The sequence below is a fragment of the Microtus pennsylvanicus genome, chromosome 1 (genome assembly GCF_037038515.1).
Source record: "Microtus pennsylvanicus isolate mMicPen1 chromosome 1, mMicPen1.hap1, whole genome shotgun sequence".
NCBI lineage: Eukaryota > Metazoa > Chordata > Mammalia > Rodentia > Cricetidae > Microtus > Microtus pennsylvanicus.
The window spans coordinates 35,015,642-35,033,074 of NC_134579.1; the positions used below are offsets into that span (position 1 = coordinate 35,015,642).

At 42.6% G+C, this 17,433-nt stretch overlaps 1 protein-coding gene across 5 annotated transcripts in view; it reads right to left on the bottom strand.

The window, feature by feature from the left end:
* Positions 1-13,743, bottom strand: part of LOC142843600 (beta-1,3-galactosyltransferase 5-like) — a 120,509-nt gene extending 106,766 nt beyond the window's left edge. For all 5 annotated transcript variants that reach the window (XR_012909666.1, XM_075961251.1, XM_075961219.1 and 2 more), the window contains exon 1: positions 13,579-13,743. The gene's annotated coding sequence lies outside the window, so the exon portion shown is untranslated. The remainder of the gene's footprint in view (positions 1-13,578) is intronic.
* Between the last annotated feature and the right edge of the window lie 3,690 nt (positions 13,744-17,433).

Genomic DNA, 17,433 nt, shown 5'->3' on the forward strand with positions numbered 1-17,433 from the left:
CAAGTTCCTGATGGTCATAGTGTTTATCACAGCAATAGAAGGCGAACTAAGATACTATGTATGAACCAAGTCAGCTAGTGGCAGGGACTTACTATGGCTCAAGAGAGCTGAAAAAACAGTGGTATAATGACAACCCAAGGTAGTCACCCCATACAGAAGATTATAAAGCCTTTCCCAGTGCCTGAGGTTCCTCCAAATATCCCATACTGTTTGATTTTAAACAAGTTTCTTAAAACTTTGAGCTTCCATATCTTCAAGCTTAAAGTAAAAAAGATGATATTGGATTACAAGAATGCATTTACAGAATAAAGCAAATATGCAGAAAGGGATTTATAAACTAAGAAGAACATTACAAATGTGAGTAGCTATCACCTTAATGCAAAGACCCTGAACATTTTGAAGTTTGATTTAGAATCACAAGCTTTGCTCACTGCAAACAGCATGGTTAGTGTCATAATATGGAAAACTCAGGGCCACTGCCAGGTTCTTCATTCATGCACAAGAATGCAATGACTGTGTACAACAGGGAATAGCCTGGCCGTGTAGTGCTTACCTGTCACACACACGGCCCAGTGTTTGGTCTCTAGAGTTGAAGAAAAGAAGACAGGATTGCAGAAAAGCTTAAAATGAAGTCCTTAAGTATGTCTTAAGACTATCTAAGAAAACAAACTATAATAGAATATTCTATAATCATATTTTAAGTTGTATTTGTACATGGATACTATGTGGATTACATCGATTTGTGCGAAGATCACAGTTCAAGATTGCTCAAGGTGCCCCATAGTAATATCCTCTTAACTAGTTTGAACTGGTTTCAACAGAAACCAGGAAGGTCAGTGTCACAGTGTATCATGAAGTCACCCTTTTAAACTGACCTTTCTCCTTCATTTGGGGGCTGCTTTATCACAGTGGGGACAAAGACTGTTGAGTCATCTCTGTTCTCATGATTCACTCAATATATTGGGACCTAAACACAGGAAATCTGGCTGGAGCAAACCCTTGTAGAGTCCAGTGTGTGGGAATGCCAGTCTATTCCATTCATTCTCTGATGAACCAAGGTGACCATTCCCCTGCCCACAACCGTCCATTACTCAGCCTTCTAATGTCAAGGCAGGGTAGCTGCATTCCAATGGCAATCCCTGGGTCAGGAAAGTTGGTAGAGATGGACATTTCCATAGCATGCTGTTTTCAGGCCCTCTTAGTGAGACAGGCCACAGCAGTCTTCAGTGAAATTCTACCCACAGAACTATCATGTCACCTTCTGTCTGTTATGGTTTTGGTCCCTGGTCCCTTTAAGAGACAAGCCATGCCTACTCCCTCCCCATCTGCTGAATCAGGCTGATTTTTAGCGTCCTGCCTGAGCTCACTCTCTTTTCCATCTTCTTCTCTGAGAGGCAGCTTAACTTCTGCCTCTCTCCCCACTTCTCTGCTTCCCCCTTCTGTCTCTCTTCTGCTCTCTCTCTCTCTCCCCCTTTATTCTTCCTCCTCCATAACCACCTTGAATAAATATTCAACCTCACTCTGCATGTTGTTTCTATTCATGTTTCTGTCTTCTGCCCGCCGACATGTGTCCCCCTGCCTGGGACCAGCCATTGCTCAGGAACCAGCAGCAATCTCTTCCTGGGATTGACTGCTCTCAGGGCCTGCTGCCTGCTGCCACATGGCCTGCTACCATCGCTTAGGCCACCACTCTGGGACTGGCAGCCATCTCTGCCTGGGACTGGCTGCTCCCAGGGCCCATTGTCTGCCACCACACGTCCCACTACCACCATTTGGGGCCTACAGCATTTCTGATGCCAACTGCCACCAGGGTTCTTGCAGCATTTTTTAAAAAAATTATAAAACTGTCCCTGTGTGCTTTTTCCTTTCCTCACTAGACCTTCATTCTTTTCAACCTTTATTTTATGTCTGTTTTTCCTGCATTATGTCTGTGTGCCATATGTGAGTAGTATCCACAGAGGCCAGAAGAAGTTGGGGGAGCCCCTGGGTCTGGAGTTCCAGATCATTGTGAATCACTGGGTATATACTGGGAATCAAACCTGGGTCCTCTGAAAGAGCAGCCAGTGTTATTAACAGCTGAGCCATCACTCAGGCCCTAGATCTTCATTTCTTTGAGGAGAGCATGCTGCATATAGAGATGTTACCAGAAGAGAGGTGGTCATTGAGGTCTAAAGACAGCAGGGACCTCTTTTCAGAACTGGATCCCACTCTTAAGCTGGTGTCTGCCACATTTTAGCTCTCAGATGTGGAAATGACAGGAAACCACTTGTCAAAGAGAGTTTAGACAAAATTCAAGATCCTGGGGCTGCCCACTGAAACATCTGGGTTACTTGTGGAATCTGATTTTAGCTTCTCACATTCACATAACTCCAAGTCTGACTGCAAACACATGGCTTGCAGTGAAGATGACTTTGCCAGGAAATCTACAGATTTACTGTAAAATGATTCACAGCTAACATACAACACATTTTACAACCTTGTTAAAATTGTTAAACATTGATATGCTTGTTAGAAATTCTTCCTGTTTGGTAGAATGAGGCCTCCTAAGTTTTAAGAGGTGTCTGTCTTTTCACATTGGCTGTAATGGAACAGGCTAAAACTGTTTTCCCACGAAAACCCACAGTAGTAATTCTGTCTACAAATTTTATTGATAATATATATTTTACCTGTTTAAAAACTTGTTGAGTGAGGAACCAGGGAGGTAGCTCAGTGAATAAAAATCTTGCTAAAAAAGTGTGATCATCTGAGCTCAGATTTCTAAAACTTGGTAGGCACAGTGACTCTCCTGTAATCCCAACAAAGGAGAGGCAGAGGCCGGGGATCCCTCACTAGCTAGAGGGCAGTGGATCCTCTGGGAATGAAGTTACAAATGATTGTAAATCACCATGTGTCTTTGGGAAGCCAATCTTTGGTCTCCTGAAACAGCGGCCAAATCCTTAAGGTCTAAGGACCTCAGCCCACTAAAATAAAATGGAGAGGGATTGAGGAAATTATCCTCTTCTGTTATCTACATGCATCCACCCACAAGTAAACACACACACACACACACACACACACACACACACACCCTTAATTATATACTAAGATCGTGACTTGTGAGTCTGAATTCCAGATTCTAGTTGCCTTCCTATTAAATTAGTATTGCTGTCATTGTAAACATCCACATGTCAATACAACCACATCAAATTTAAGAAGTAGCCTATTATCCTGGTCACAAGGCATCAATTAACAGCAAACTTCATAAAGATCAAAACTTCCAATTACTTAGAATCAAAGAAAAGTAGTACCGGGCATGGTGGGGTGATCCCAACATTCAGGAGACTGGCGAAGGGAGATTTTGAGTTTGAAATCAGCCTCACTAGGTAGCAAAACTTTGTCTGAAGGAAAAAAGGAAAGGGAAAGGAAGAAGAGAGTGGTAGGGATTTGAAGTCATGTCAAATTCAAAACTAAATATGCAATAGTAGACTACTCAACAAATCAAGTATGAATTTTAGGTACAATCTCTTAGGTGTATTTAAAATTGCTTTCACAGGTAAATCCATACATAGCCTAGGAATTTCCATTATTAAGCCAAGCTTGGTGGCACATGCCTAAAATCCCAACAGCTCAGGAGCCTAAAGCAGAAGAGTCACAATTTCCCAACAGCCTTAACTACATAGTGAGATCTTATCGTGTTCTTCCAGTGCTGGAGGGGTAGAGATAGGAGGATCCCTACAGTTTGCTGCTCAGCAAGTCTAGATGAATCATCAACTTCCAGGCCAATTAAAAAATATTATGGACATCTTCTAAAGAACTACACCCATGACTGACATCTTACTTCTGAGTACATACACACACAAATGGGACACTGAATGTCTCTTTGACCTATCTTTATGTCAGATCATTTCAGCAACTACTGTTACTCTTAATGTGTAGTAGAGCATGGAACTTGTGTTTCTCTGCTGTTCACACTGAAATAAAAACCAAGTTCAAGTCAGGCATTGTGATTCATACATGAAACCACACACTTAGGAGACTGGAGCAGGAGGATCACTATGAGTTCAAAAGACCTGCTCTGGAGTGAGCTCCAGACCCTGTCTCAAAAAGCAAATCCACAAACTTTTAGAGAGGCCAAAAATAGCACCCAAAGAGACACAGCTCTAGGCAAATTCCGTCACATGGGAGATCTGAGGAGGGACAATGGAAGTATCAGATTTTTACATGTGCCTTTTCAGCAAAAGGAAAGATGAAGCACTGAAAATGAAAGTATCACTAATAATCCCCAGGTTAGAGAAAAGGGAACATAGGCATTAAATATAAGATCTAAGGGAGATGATCTCATCTCAGAGAGTCTTCCTGACTCAGCTTTAGCTGCAAATCCTGCAGCTCTTTTAAGAGGTCCTGCCATGAAACACTTAAACAGTGTTGATAAAAAGCTGAACGTATGTTTTTCTGTTTTCAGCTATAGCAGGAAAAAAGCTGCACCATTTTAAAATGCCAGCTTTCTGGGCCATCATGCCAGGGCAAACTCTGACTCAGGCAGGCAGTCTGACTGAGTGTGGTCTGTAAGCAGAATGCTGCAGCTTGCTTGCTAGCAGGGACCTTGAAAAGCCTCAGAGTTGTGGCAATAAAAGTGGCTAGAGCCAGTACCTCTGCCATGAGGCTGGAAAGCTAAGAAATGGGCTGGATCTAGCTGTCAAAGCCATGACTTTAATCCTCTCCATACTGCTTAGCAAATTAAAGACTCTTGTAGGCAGAGAAAGACAGATGTACAGTAAAGAGAAATTCAAAGACAAAAAACCTTCTAAATGTTTTATAGTGTGTTAAAAATATATGTAGGCTAAAGGTTAAAGTTCTTAAAGTTAAAAAAAAGAATAGATGGGTGTGGTAGTACACACCTTTAATCCCAACACTTGGGAGGCAGAGGTAGATTGACCTCTGAGACTTCAAGGGGCAGAAGTAGATTGACCTCTGAGTCTTCAAGGTGTGGCAGGACACACCTTTAAACCCAATGCCTGGGAGGCAGAGACAGGTCAATCTCTGAGAGTTCAAGGACAGCCTGGTCTACAGAGTTATTCCAGGACAAAGATACACAATGAACCTGTCTCAAAAAGTAAAGGTAAAAATAAAAGAAATAGAGATTAAAACAAAGCTGCACAAAGATGGAAAATACACAGAGAATCTTGATGCTGTATGTTATTATGCTCTCTTTGAATTGTTTGAATGCTGAGGAAAGAGCAACAGCCGCTAAAAGATATTTGTTTATAAATGCTGCTGAACTAATCCATGATAGCTATTTTGAAAATACCTTGACTTCAGAATTTGGATCTAAGGCTATGGTGCTTTGAAAAAGTTTTTCTTTTGTTTTCATAGAGGATGAGACCCTGTGGATTGCTTCTATCCCAACATAGTATGATAGACCACGCCCTCCTGAAAGGTTGTAGTGAACACCCTCAAAAAATTACCTCACTCAACTGCCGACTGAGATGAACTTGGCACACAGGTTATACCACGAAAGACCTAAATAACAGGACCCCCATTCAGCATAAAGCAGTTTGGAAAGAAATAACTACATCCATATTCCCAAATGTTGTTTATAAATGTTCTTTTACACTTAAAGGGGGAAATGATATAGATATGAATAATTTACATTGGTAAAAATTTTACTCTATTGGTATAAATTTAAGGTCAATTTTGTTATATGTATATGTATTTCTGACCTTGACTAAGGTATTGTGATTATGTAGTTTATTTTAAAAATGTAATGTATAATCAGGAAATATAGGTTGTTAATGAATAATCATCAATAATAGCCAAGCTTGTAGTCATGTTAGATTTTCTAGACATGTAGAGATATATTTCAGTTAAATAGGCATTCTTCATATCTTTCAAAGACTTCATGGCATTTTAAATGTTTTAATAACTTAGGGATTTTCATGATAATGAGACATGTCTGCTCCTGGCAGCACCAGCTACTGCAAGAGGAGGATGGGCATCGAAGAGGCTTCTTATGGAGTTGTTTAGCCGTTTGGGCAAGAAACTGCTCTTGCCTGGACTATTGCATAAACTGGACACAGAACCCTCAGAGAAGAGGACTAAATGTGAGATGATCCTTTGGGGTTCCTGACTCATGAAAGAGTATGCGAGACATTCTGCAGGACACAAAAGAAAGTGTCTGAACTGTCTTTGAAATTTTCCTGCTTCATGGAAATGTCTACTGGATACTATGGGCCTGTAGGCTGAAGATGGATGCTCCAACAGTACAAAAGAACTTTGAATGACTGTCCAGGCAGCGAGATGTCTCTGTCATTTCTAGAGTTTGGAAGTTGCTTATTTCTTGTTTATTTAAGTAATATTATATCCTTCTGGAGTCTTTGATGGAGTTGAAGAATAGTTAGTTATAGTTATAGTTTTTTGTTATTATAAAAGATAAAATAGATATAAATATTGTAACTCTAATTCTTGCTTTATAACTGTTTTGTTATATGTAATTTTGCTATGCTAAAGTTAAAGCCTTCCTATTTGTTTAAGCAGAAAAAGGGGAAATGATGTAGGAGGGTCTTTATCTATCTGTTGCTTTCATTGGTTAATTAATAAAGAAAACTGCTTGGCCTGATAGGTCAGAACATAGGTGGGTGGAGTAGACAGAACAGAATGCTGAGAAGAAGGGAAATGGGTCAGACACCATAGCTTTCCTCTCAGAGATGGATGCAGGTTAGAATCTTCCCGGTAAGCCACCACCTCGTGGTGCTACACACATTAATAGAAATGGGTTAATCAAGATGTGAGAGTTAGCCAGTAAGAGGCTAGAGCTAATGGGCCAGGCAGTGTTTAAATGAATACAATGTGTGTGTTGTTATTTTGGGTGTAAAGCTAGCCATGCAGGAGCTGGGTGAGACGAAAAGCAGGCCTGCTCACCACATCATACAAGCTAGAGCTGGGGAGAGACTAGACAGCAGCATTGAACAGACAGAAAAAAAACAAGAGAGAATAAAAAACAGAACTGATTCAAGAACATGGGTAAGAGGATGAGATGGAGCTGAAGCTAACCTGGTTGCACTCTGGAAGTACAGCAATGCATCCATTCCAGCTGATACTGATGAATTGATGAATATGATGCTTTCCATAAAAAATAAAAATAAAAAAGAGGAGCACAATGGGTATCCAATGAACTGGGTGAATCTGTAGTAACAGGCTAGCTATAAAATGAGTCTTGGCCTCTCTACTACCTAGGGCTCTTGGTGGTCACTTTTTGGGGAAATTATCATGACCCATTTCAGCTACCTTTGTCCTTGCTGGGGATCAGAATAGCCTTGAAGGTCCCAGCAAAACTGAACACAGAATGGCCAGGTATGATTACACATACCAATAATCCAAGTATTTTGGGAGGTAGAGTGTAGTGGTTTGAATAGTTATGGCTCCATAGACTCATGTGTTTGAATGCTTGGTTCATAGGGAGTGGCACTATTAGGAGGTGTAGCCTTGGTAGAATATGTGTGACATTCTTAAAGGAAGTGTGTCACTGTAGAGGAGGGCTTTGTGGTCTTATATGCTCAAGTTATGCCCAGTGTGATATACAGTCACCTGCTGCCTGCAGATCAAGATGTTGAACTCTCAGCTCCTTCTCCAGCACCATGTCTACCTGCATACTGCCATGCTTCTCACCATGATGATAATAAACTAAACCTCTGAAAATGCAAGCCAACATCTATTTAATGTTTTCCTTTATAAGAGTTGCCATGGTCATAGTGTCTATTCAAAGCAATAAAACCCTAAGACAAGCTGTATCCTTTCTATGTATTCATAATCAAACCATCTAATATAATTAATTGCATTAAAACACTGAAGACAGGAGCTGGAGAGATGCCCCAGTGGTTGGGAGCACTTCCTGCTCTTTCAGAGGACTGCAGTTCAGTTCCCAGTTGCCATTTGGGCAGTTCACAATTTCCTGCTATTCCTACTCTAAGGGATCCAATGCCCTCTTCTGGCCCACATGGTCGTGTGCACACATGGCATTCATTCACAAAGACACATACACACACAAACAAAACATACTAAAACTTACTTTTTAAATATAATGACATCTACATATGAACATTAGAACTATTAAGAATATAGGTAAGGTTATTACTCCTTTACAGATTATTTTTCTTTTTTTTCCCAGTGTTTTTCCCCCTTGTTTTTTATTTTTTAATGGTTTCACTGGGTAGCCTTGAGTGTCCTGGAACTCACTCTGTAGACCAAGCTAGTGTCAAATTCAGAGATCCACCTGTTCTTATCTCCCAAGTGCTGGGATTAAAGACATGCAACACCACTTCTCAGCTCCTTTACACTATTATTAAGAATTCCTAACTTCATTCTAATGAGAAGAAATGTCAGGCAAGTTCACACTGAATGATATCCTATGAAACCATTGTCACGGCCCTTCCCAATATTACAGAGTGAGTGTGGGAAGCAGAGATGAAAACCAAGTGCAGCATGAGGTTCTGGGTGTGATCCCAGGCCAGAATGATATCAGCAAGAGCACTGTTAAAATGCATACAGTCTGGAAATTAAGCATATTGAGCCAGGTTTGTGGTGCATGCTTGTAATCCCAGCACTAAGGAAACTGAGACAGAAGAATCAAGGATCTGAGGCCAGACTCAGCTATAGAGCAAGACACTGTCTGAAAAATATGAACCTGTAATAATAATAATGATAATAATAATAATTATTAAAATGAATAAATAAGTTGTATTTGATTTGGAGTCAGCAAATTACATGATGAAAGAACAGTGATTCTGAAAACTGACAACAGTTTTAACTCAACTTGACAAGTGAAAGTGAAATTCACATAGAGGACAAAAACTGACCAGCACATTACAAAGAAAACAGAGGGAAACCTGCTGCCTGCGAATCCTGCCATTCAGTCATAAGTCAGGAATGTATTGGTGAGATACAGGCAAAGAGACCAATGTCATGAACTAAATGGTGCCTCCCCTAACAGTCATAGCGGAGTTCTGACCCCAGTATGGCAGAGCCTTCAAGCTGTTATGGTTAGATGATGAGGCTCCAGGGTGGGGCCATAATTCAATTGACTTATTAGAAGAGAAAGTCAGAGAAATGCCAGGCCCTTCAAATGACAGAAAATGGAAGTCTGCAACCAGAAGAGAGACCTCAGTAGGAGCCAGCCACTCAGGGACTTTGACCTAAGACTTACTTGGTCTCTACAAGTTTCTACTCTAGGTCACCTGGACTAAGATGTCTATATAGCAGACATCACAGTGAAAATTGGGGCTCAAAGGGAATAGTGTTCACAGGTAAATGAAGGCTCTAACAAGCCTATGCAACCACTAAGAAAAAGGCATCAAAATGAAAAGTGAGCAGAAGGTACAAACAGATCCCTCACAGAAGAGCAATGCCAAGGGGTAGGCAGGTAGACAGACTTCCTTAATATGACAGGTAAATGTCCCCCATGTTAATAAATTATTGGTCCTCAATTTCTGGCCAGGTCTTGAGGAGGCAATGGGCTCTTTGATGTAGAAACATAACTGGATAAAGTGGGGGGCAGACATTTAAGAATTGTAGCCTGGTTTCCTTCTCACCTAAGCTTTATGTTGCCTGGTTGGTGTGGTTTGACTATCACCTCATCTTCCTGCTGCCAGAGACAGGAGCTGGTCCTGACTCTATGCTGTCCCTGCTGTAATGGACTGTACCTTCTCCCTTGTGATCCCAGGGCAATCTTCCCTCTCAAGTTACTTCTGTCATGTCAAGTATTTGGTCACAGTGACAAAGAGACAGATACACATGATTGATGATAGATGATGATGATGATGATAGATAGATAGATAGATAGATAGATAGATAGATAGATAGATAGATAAGACAAATAGATGAATAAATAGATAGATAGGGATAGATAGTAGATTATAAATAGAAATATGGGTAGGTGAAAGAGAAAAAAATATGTGATTTTAAATCAAAGATAGATGACAAACAGATAATAGATATACCAAAAAGATACACAATAGAAGTTAGGTAAATTATATGGATTATAAATAGAAGATAGATTGATGAAAACATACATGATAGACTACTGATAAGTAATAGAGATGGGTAGATGATAGATTACAAGATGATTGATAGATTCACCAGATTGATATTAGATGATAGATAAACAATATATATATATCATGAATAGAAAATGGACAAGTGCTTGATACATAGAAGATAGAAGACTAATAGGTGGTGGAGAGATAATAAATACAAAGAGAGTTAAAAGATGGATAGATCAATCAATAGATGATGATGGCAGATTTATAAACAAGAGACAGACAAATCAGAGGCTAAGACTTATATATTAATGAAAACACTGCCGGCTATGCTAGAATCAGGTAATGTATATTTTTGTCCTCTTCCTCTCTTTTTTTGAGACATGGTTTCTCTGTGTAGCCCTGGCTGTCCTAGAACTTGCTCTGCAGACCAGACTGGCCTTGAACTCGCAGAGATCTTCCATCCTCTGACTCTTGAGTGCTGGGATTAACGGTGTGCACCACAACCTGCTTTAGGTAAAAGAATACTAAAGCAATAAGACTACTTTTTCTATTAATACAAATGCAAAGGTCCAGAGAGTCTAAGTCTTGGCCAAGCTGTGGTGAACCATATGGCTGGTGGGAGTGTGATTTAGTGAAGCCCCTACCCTCTCAAGTAGCATCCTTCAGGATCTAGGACAGATTGAGACCAATCTAGAACAGCCCTGGAAGTCAATTACACTCATATGGATAGATCCTTAATCTACAGGAAATCACACAGTTGTGCAAGAGGAGACAGATCAGGAATGCCTACCACTCTGTTTTATATAAAAATGCAAAACATCTAGATATCTAGCAATAGTGATGAAAATGCAGAAAATAGCACTACAGCTTCATACCAGCAAATTTCAAAAGCATTATGATAGTGATGTGAGATTCAGACTCACACGTAGAGATATGAACACGCACACAGGAAGGATGGAGGAAGGATCCAGAGCAGGGAGAAAGGGTAAAAGGCGGGGAGAGAAATGAAAGGCGACACTTTATGACCAACTCACTTTTTACTATTTCACCTTATAAGTCACAGCAGGTGCCACCAATGTGACAGGAACATGCTCACACATAGCTTGTATGCAACTCTCTGACTTTTCTACAGCCTGAAATAGTTTGCAACTTCAAGGAGTATAAATTTGATTCCTTCCTAACCTGAGTGGCCTTGAAAACCTGTTTTGGTAAGAATAACATTAATAGCAATCTGCCATCATGATTATTCACATTGCCTGGTCCCTCTCCCCATTTTTTATAACATGGGACAACAAAGAAGTAGATTGTGATATACATGGAGGGTTCCATTGAAGCTCTGAGAAGAATTTGAATAAAACACATATAAAAGGGAGTTAGTACCGAATGGTCAACCTAACTTGTAATCTACAGAGGCAGCTAACCAGGTGATCCTGCCTGTGTTAAACAAGAATGACAGCCTGGCTAATCTAGAAGAAGGAACTCCCAGAAGTGGATCAAAGGGGAGCCTGATAAATGTCCTGCTCCCCAGAGAAATGGGGAATATTTAGTAAGCAAAACACAACGGACATAGAAAATTACTAGAGACCCAGGAGATTAACAGGGAACTTGCATAGCTAACACATGGCAATTAAAACACCCACAGGGAACAGAGAAATGAGGTCTTGCAAGAGAGAGAACAGACAGCCTTGAACAGTGACACTGGGAAGGGAGTTTAGACAGAGAGAACAAGCTACATGGAAGAGAACCCAAACCTGAGTCAGCACACTCGCCACTGTGCCCCAAAGTCTGTCCTCTATTCTGCCAGTCTACTGAGCCCCAAATATATATCTTATACTAACTGGCAATTATTCTTAAGACCAAGTTATTTCATAATTTGAGAAGGTTTTTATTTTTTTCCATAACCAAGCAAAACTCAGCAGAGAACTTAGAAAATGAGAGGCAATGCTGCAATAATCATTAACGCTGGTATCACAAGGAAAGGTGTGACCATATCGTCCTCATGTGCACCCAGAGAAATAATAATATCAGCCTCTGTGGTGTCAATGGAGAGACCTATGGTACAGGTTGAATTAATGTGCCCAAGTTCCTCTGTCTCCATGAGTACATAGGTAATGAGGAAGTGATCAACTACATTTTTAGCCCTGTTTGGTCCCAAATGACTTCTAGCTCTCACTGAGGATGTGGGATGATGTTCAAAATCAGATATAAAAAGTCTGGATGATATCTTTACCAAAGGAATAGCTTTATATAGCATTCTGAACCCTTGGTCGGTGATGGCGCATACCTTTAAGCCTTTAATCCCAGGACTCTGGAGGCAGAGGCTAGTGGATCTCTTTGAGTTCGAGACCAGCCTGGTCTGCAAGAGCTAGTTCCAGGACAGGCTCCAAAGCTACAGAGAGACCCTATCTCTGAAAACAAACAAAAAAAGAAAGAAAGAAACAAACAAACAAACAAACAAACAAGCAAACTAGGAACAAATGGCTCTCTGTGATGCCTATTAGCAATGGAAAGCACAATCTGACCTCCAAGCTCACTCAGTTCCTGTGGCTCCTCTCAGCTCTGCTAACCCTGCCCCTAATCCTCTCCAGCTCAGGGGATTCCCTTCCCTAGCTTCTTCTTTTATAACCCTGCCTTGTCATCCATGAGCACCTCTTGACCTCCTCTTTTTGTTCTCCCCTCTCTCTTATCCTCCCTTCCCTTCTCTTCCCTTCCCTTCCCTCCCCTCCCCTCCTTTCCTCTCCTCTCCTATTCTCTTCTCTTCTTTTCCTCTCTCACTCTACTCCCCCATTACTCTCTTCTCTCAAAGCTCAGTTCAGTCTATTACTTCCTGTCCCTGCTCTGGACTCTTCCAGGTACCTCTGACTGTTCACTCCTCATGCCTACAATAAGAACCTTCCCCTCAGCTATACCTTGAAGCAGCCATGTCCTCACTTTATATAATTTTATCAAAAACTCTGTTATAGCTGGGTCTGCAGGTTCTTTCCCTACTCGGTATAACATACAGATGGCTAACTAGTTCAGAGAACCACCTAGAAATTTGACTAGATGGCCAATGATAGGCACAGTCAGCTTATATTCCAATGGACCCTTCTTCTCTCCCAGAGCAAGTGTGCCCTCTGAACGGCCACTCATTCAGGCTGAGTTATAAGGGCTGTGACAACCTCAGATCTTTCTCAGCATGGGATGGTGTGTTTTTATCTCTATATTGAAATTATAATGAGCCATGGTTCATCTGATATGTCAACGTAGCATCTAGACCACATGAATCTGGTCTGGAACATCACCACCCCCACTCTCCCTTAGTTGGGCAGTGGGGAATATGAACTACCTTAATAACTAGCAGCCAAGGACTGTGGTTTCCAGAGTCCAGGCTTTAACCTATTCATGCCATATGACTAGCAGGACAGCTGGTCAGCAGTTATTTCAAATTCAGTCTGAGGACACTTAATCTCATGATCCTGGCTTTAAACGGAGATTAGGTAACTTTACCAAAACCTCTATCATCCATCTTACCCAGCCTTTCACTCTGCAGCTTCAGACATGGGCTCAGATAATTCCCTCTTACCAGAAGATAAGGGAAGTGTTGTCCAAACCCACGGGAGGCCAGTCACAAAGGCTGATGGAGCACAATCCCCAAGCCTGAGATCAGGAGAAGTGGAAAGATCCCTTGCCAGTCCTGTGCTTCCCTGATGGCAGGGAAGTGAGCAGAGACAAGCAATAGGGATCAGGAGAAAAGCCAGCTGGGTACTGGAGGCCACTCCCCAACTCCCATCCCCACCCTCCTCACCCTCAACCCCACCCCAAATCCATACATTCACACACACACACACACACAGTTCATGCAACCCAGGGTGGGGCAATGACAATGCAGTGAGTTCCTGGTAGCTGATACTTAGAGTCAGGAAAAGGACACTAGCTCTGTCATATTCAAGGAAGGATCACATCCTGTTCAGTCAACTCACGTATTGGGGACAGAAGATACCAGGCAGCTATTTAAGACCACAGGAACCAGGAGTGGCTCTCAGGACCAGAAAACCCAGGAGAAATAGGATCTGATGCCCAGTTAAATGGACAAACATAACAGATGTGAACAGATGTCAGGTTTCTGAGCTCAGAGTTTAAGGCCGAGGTCAGGCTCAGGTTAGCAGAGACCGCCTATGGAAGTCCTAGGGTTCTCTGCACTGACCTAACCTTTACTGACCACTGTCTATAATCAGCAAGTAGGAACAGAAGGAGGAGAGTCCAGCTGAAAAGAGACTCCCCAGCCTGTCCGAACACCTGGCTTCATGTTATAAAGTCCAGTCTCAGAGAAGCCCATTGTTTATTCAGAGCACCTGCCCACAACCCACAAAAGAAGGAACATCTGGTGAGAGGAACGTTCATAAAGGAAGAACTGTCTGGGTCAAGCTGGGGGTGGGGAGGAGGGAGAAAGATGTGCTTCCCAAGATCTTTTCCGGGACTTGACGCCAACAGCCTTGCCCTGAGCTTCTTCCTCAGAATTAGACTTTCTTGTTAATTTTTCTAAGTAGACCTACACACAGTCACTCCTTAAAAAAAATCTCTTTGAAGACAAATTTGCATATTACTCAAACTTTTTTTAAGAGAACAAAAACTGAAAAAGACAAGGCAGATAGATGGAGCATACACAAGACTGGATGGGAGATTGAAAGGCAAGTAAACAGATAGGTTTTTGGTTGTAGTTATTTTCAGTTCTTACGATTGAGCTGGGGCCTCCCATATGCCAGGGATTTCTCTACCACTCAGTTGTATTCCTTTTCCAAAGCAATAATTTAACTGAAAAACTTCATTATACAGAATGGGCAAGCTGGGTGGTGGTGGCAGCAGTTTTGGCAGAGCCTTTAGACAAGCAGATCTCTGTGAGTTTGACGCCAACCTGGTCTATGAGTAAGTTTCAGGACAGCCAGGGCTACAAGAGAAACCCTGTAACAAAGAAGAAGAAGGAGCAGAAGCAGGAGGGGAGGGAGGGAAGGAAGGAAGGAAGGAAGGAAGGAAGGAAGGAAGGAAGGAAGGAAGGAAGGAAGGAAAAGAAAGAAAAGAATGGGCATTAAAGTGTGTATAGACCTCAGCCATGCAACAAGAATTCCTTACATTCAGAAAATGGACAAGAGCAACTACTGGGCACCCCAGTATGGCTGGAGCAAGACCCTTTCCCAGACCCCACCCCATTAAAACCTATTCTCCCATCCCTTTGACCCAGGACAGAAGTAGTAAATGAAGGAGAAACAAACCCAGAAGACGATGCTATATACACATAGGAACAAAAAAAAAATGTTTTTTTTAAGTTGGTAGAACAAATAAAAAAGTGAAAAAATATCTATAGTAGCTTTCTTCTGTTAGCTTCCATTATTTGACAGCTGACTCTGTCCCGTAAAATTAGAAACCTGTGAACTGAAACGGGATGAGGAGGCAGAAGAGTTCTGCAAATGCTGTGTCCATATGATGCGTAGCTTTCATGTATGTGTGTGTGCTGTTACCCACCCAGAAACACAACTTCATGTGTATACAAGACTCTGTCAGTGAACCTAGGCTCCCACAAGCTCCATAACATTCCTGCCTTAATTTTACAGAAAGAAGGAACACATGGATGCCAGCCTTCCCTGTGGTCCCCCCACCCTGGCGTCCCGGGATTCCCTTACCTTTGTCCCGCTCAGGCAGCCCACAGGCGCTGTCCAGGCTGGGGCAGTCGCTGACTGGGCAGGCATTTGCAGGTGGGCGGAGCGCAGGGTAATGCGTTCAGGGACTGTGATAGGTGCGCAGTGGAGGGAGGAGGCACACTGGACTCCCAGGGTGCACAGCCGCGGGTCAGTCAGTGCCTGGGCCCCAGGACCAGACCTGCTAGCTGCTCTGCTGACAAGCAGCCTAACTGACTGCGAAGGTCCCAGCTCCAGAGTGCGCCGGCCAGAGCATCTTCCCTGGCACCAGCAATTGCACAGATCCTCTGCGGAAATGCTGCTGGCTCTGTGCTCTGTCCTTTTCAGGGGACAGTCTCGAAGTTAACTTTGAAATTACTCCAATGCAAGCCAAGTTTAGAGTCCCGAGTTCACAGACACCACCGAGTTCTCCAAAGACCTTGAAGCTCCCTCAAAGTGGCCATGGTGGGGGTGGGGGTGGGGGAAGGAGGAAGAGAGAGAGAGAGAGAGAGAGAGAGAGAGAGAGAGAGAGAGAGAGAGAGAGAGAGAGAGACAAAAGAGAGAGAACAAGAGAGAGAGAACAAGAGAGAGAGAACAAGAGACAGCCTAAGAGAGGGAGGGAAGGAAGGAGGAGGGAGAGAGGGAGGGAGGGAGGGAGGGAGGGAGGGAGGGAGGGAGGGAGGGAGGGAGGGAGGGAGGGAGGAAGGGAGGGAGATGATTCTCATATGAAACGTTTCTACAAGGTTAAACAACCTCATGGGTAAATGCGCCTGCATCCTAAGCCCTGGGGCAATGATGAAGGTACGATTCATTTTCCTCATTTTGCAGATGAAGAAATTGAGGCACAGGAAAGTTAAGAGTCGGTGCTGGATAATGCCCTCTGTCACAGGACAAGAAGAAACTGAATACAAATGTGTTGATGGAACAGAGGAAAAGAAGCTAGCTGGGGTGGCAGAAGACACCAGACTTTTCTCCGGACTAAAAAGTGCCCGTTTATTTATGTGCCCTTGTGTACAAAACTGCACAGCATTTTTGTCAATTGAACACAGCTCTAACTCAGTGCTTAACCTGAATCACATAGTGAAAATGTTTGGGAAGCTCTAAAGAAGCCCAGTGCACAGCTCCCATCCTGAACAAATGGGTGTTGCTTTTCTCCCTTAAAGTCCTGTGTGTGGTGGTCTCAGATAATGCAGGACCTTGTCTGCCTACAGTTAGCATGCCATTGTTTTTACACAAAGACAAACACGCTCTTGGGCTAGGGACCTAGGACAAAATTTTAGGACAACTGGAGTTCACGGCCAGACTGACCTGAAATCCTTTCAGGTATGAGAGCTGGGATCTGTGGGTTGCAGGAACTGCAGTCCCTGTGGGAGAGGAAAGGAGTTGAGTGAAGCATCGCCCTAACCCACAGTTATTAAACTCCCACGCTATTCTGTGCAGGGCTTCAAGCAGAAGCTCAGTTTCCTGGGGTAAACAGGCCCTGATGCACAAGCAGAACCAGGTTGTACAGAGCCCCCTGCAGCCAGGGATTGGATCACCCACAGAGCGCAGGACTGTGTCCACTACTTTCCACACCTGACCTTTCCATCCTGACCCTCCCTGACCTCAGAGCAGCCCCTCTCCCCACCTATCTCATAGCCTTTCCGCCAAGGTCAGCTCGGGCAATGGAGGAATGTGACCATTTTACTTCTTTATTTCTGTGTTTGTTTAGCTTACAAAATGGTGAGTTTGATTATGACATTACATTTGATTGTACTTTGCTGAGATTA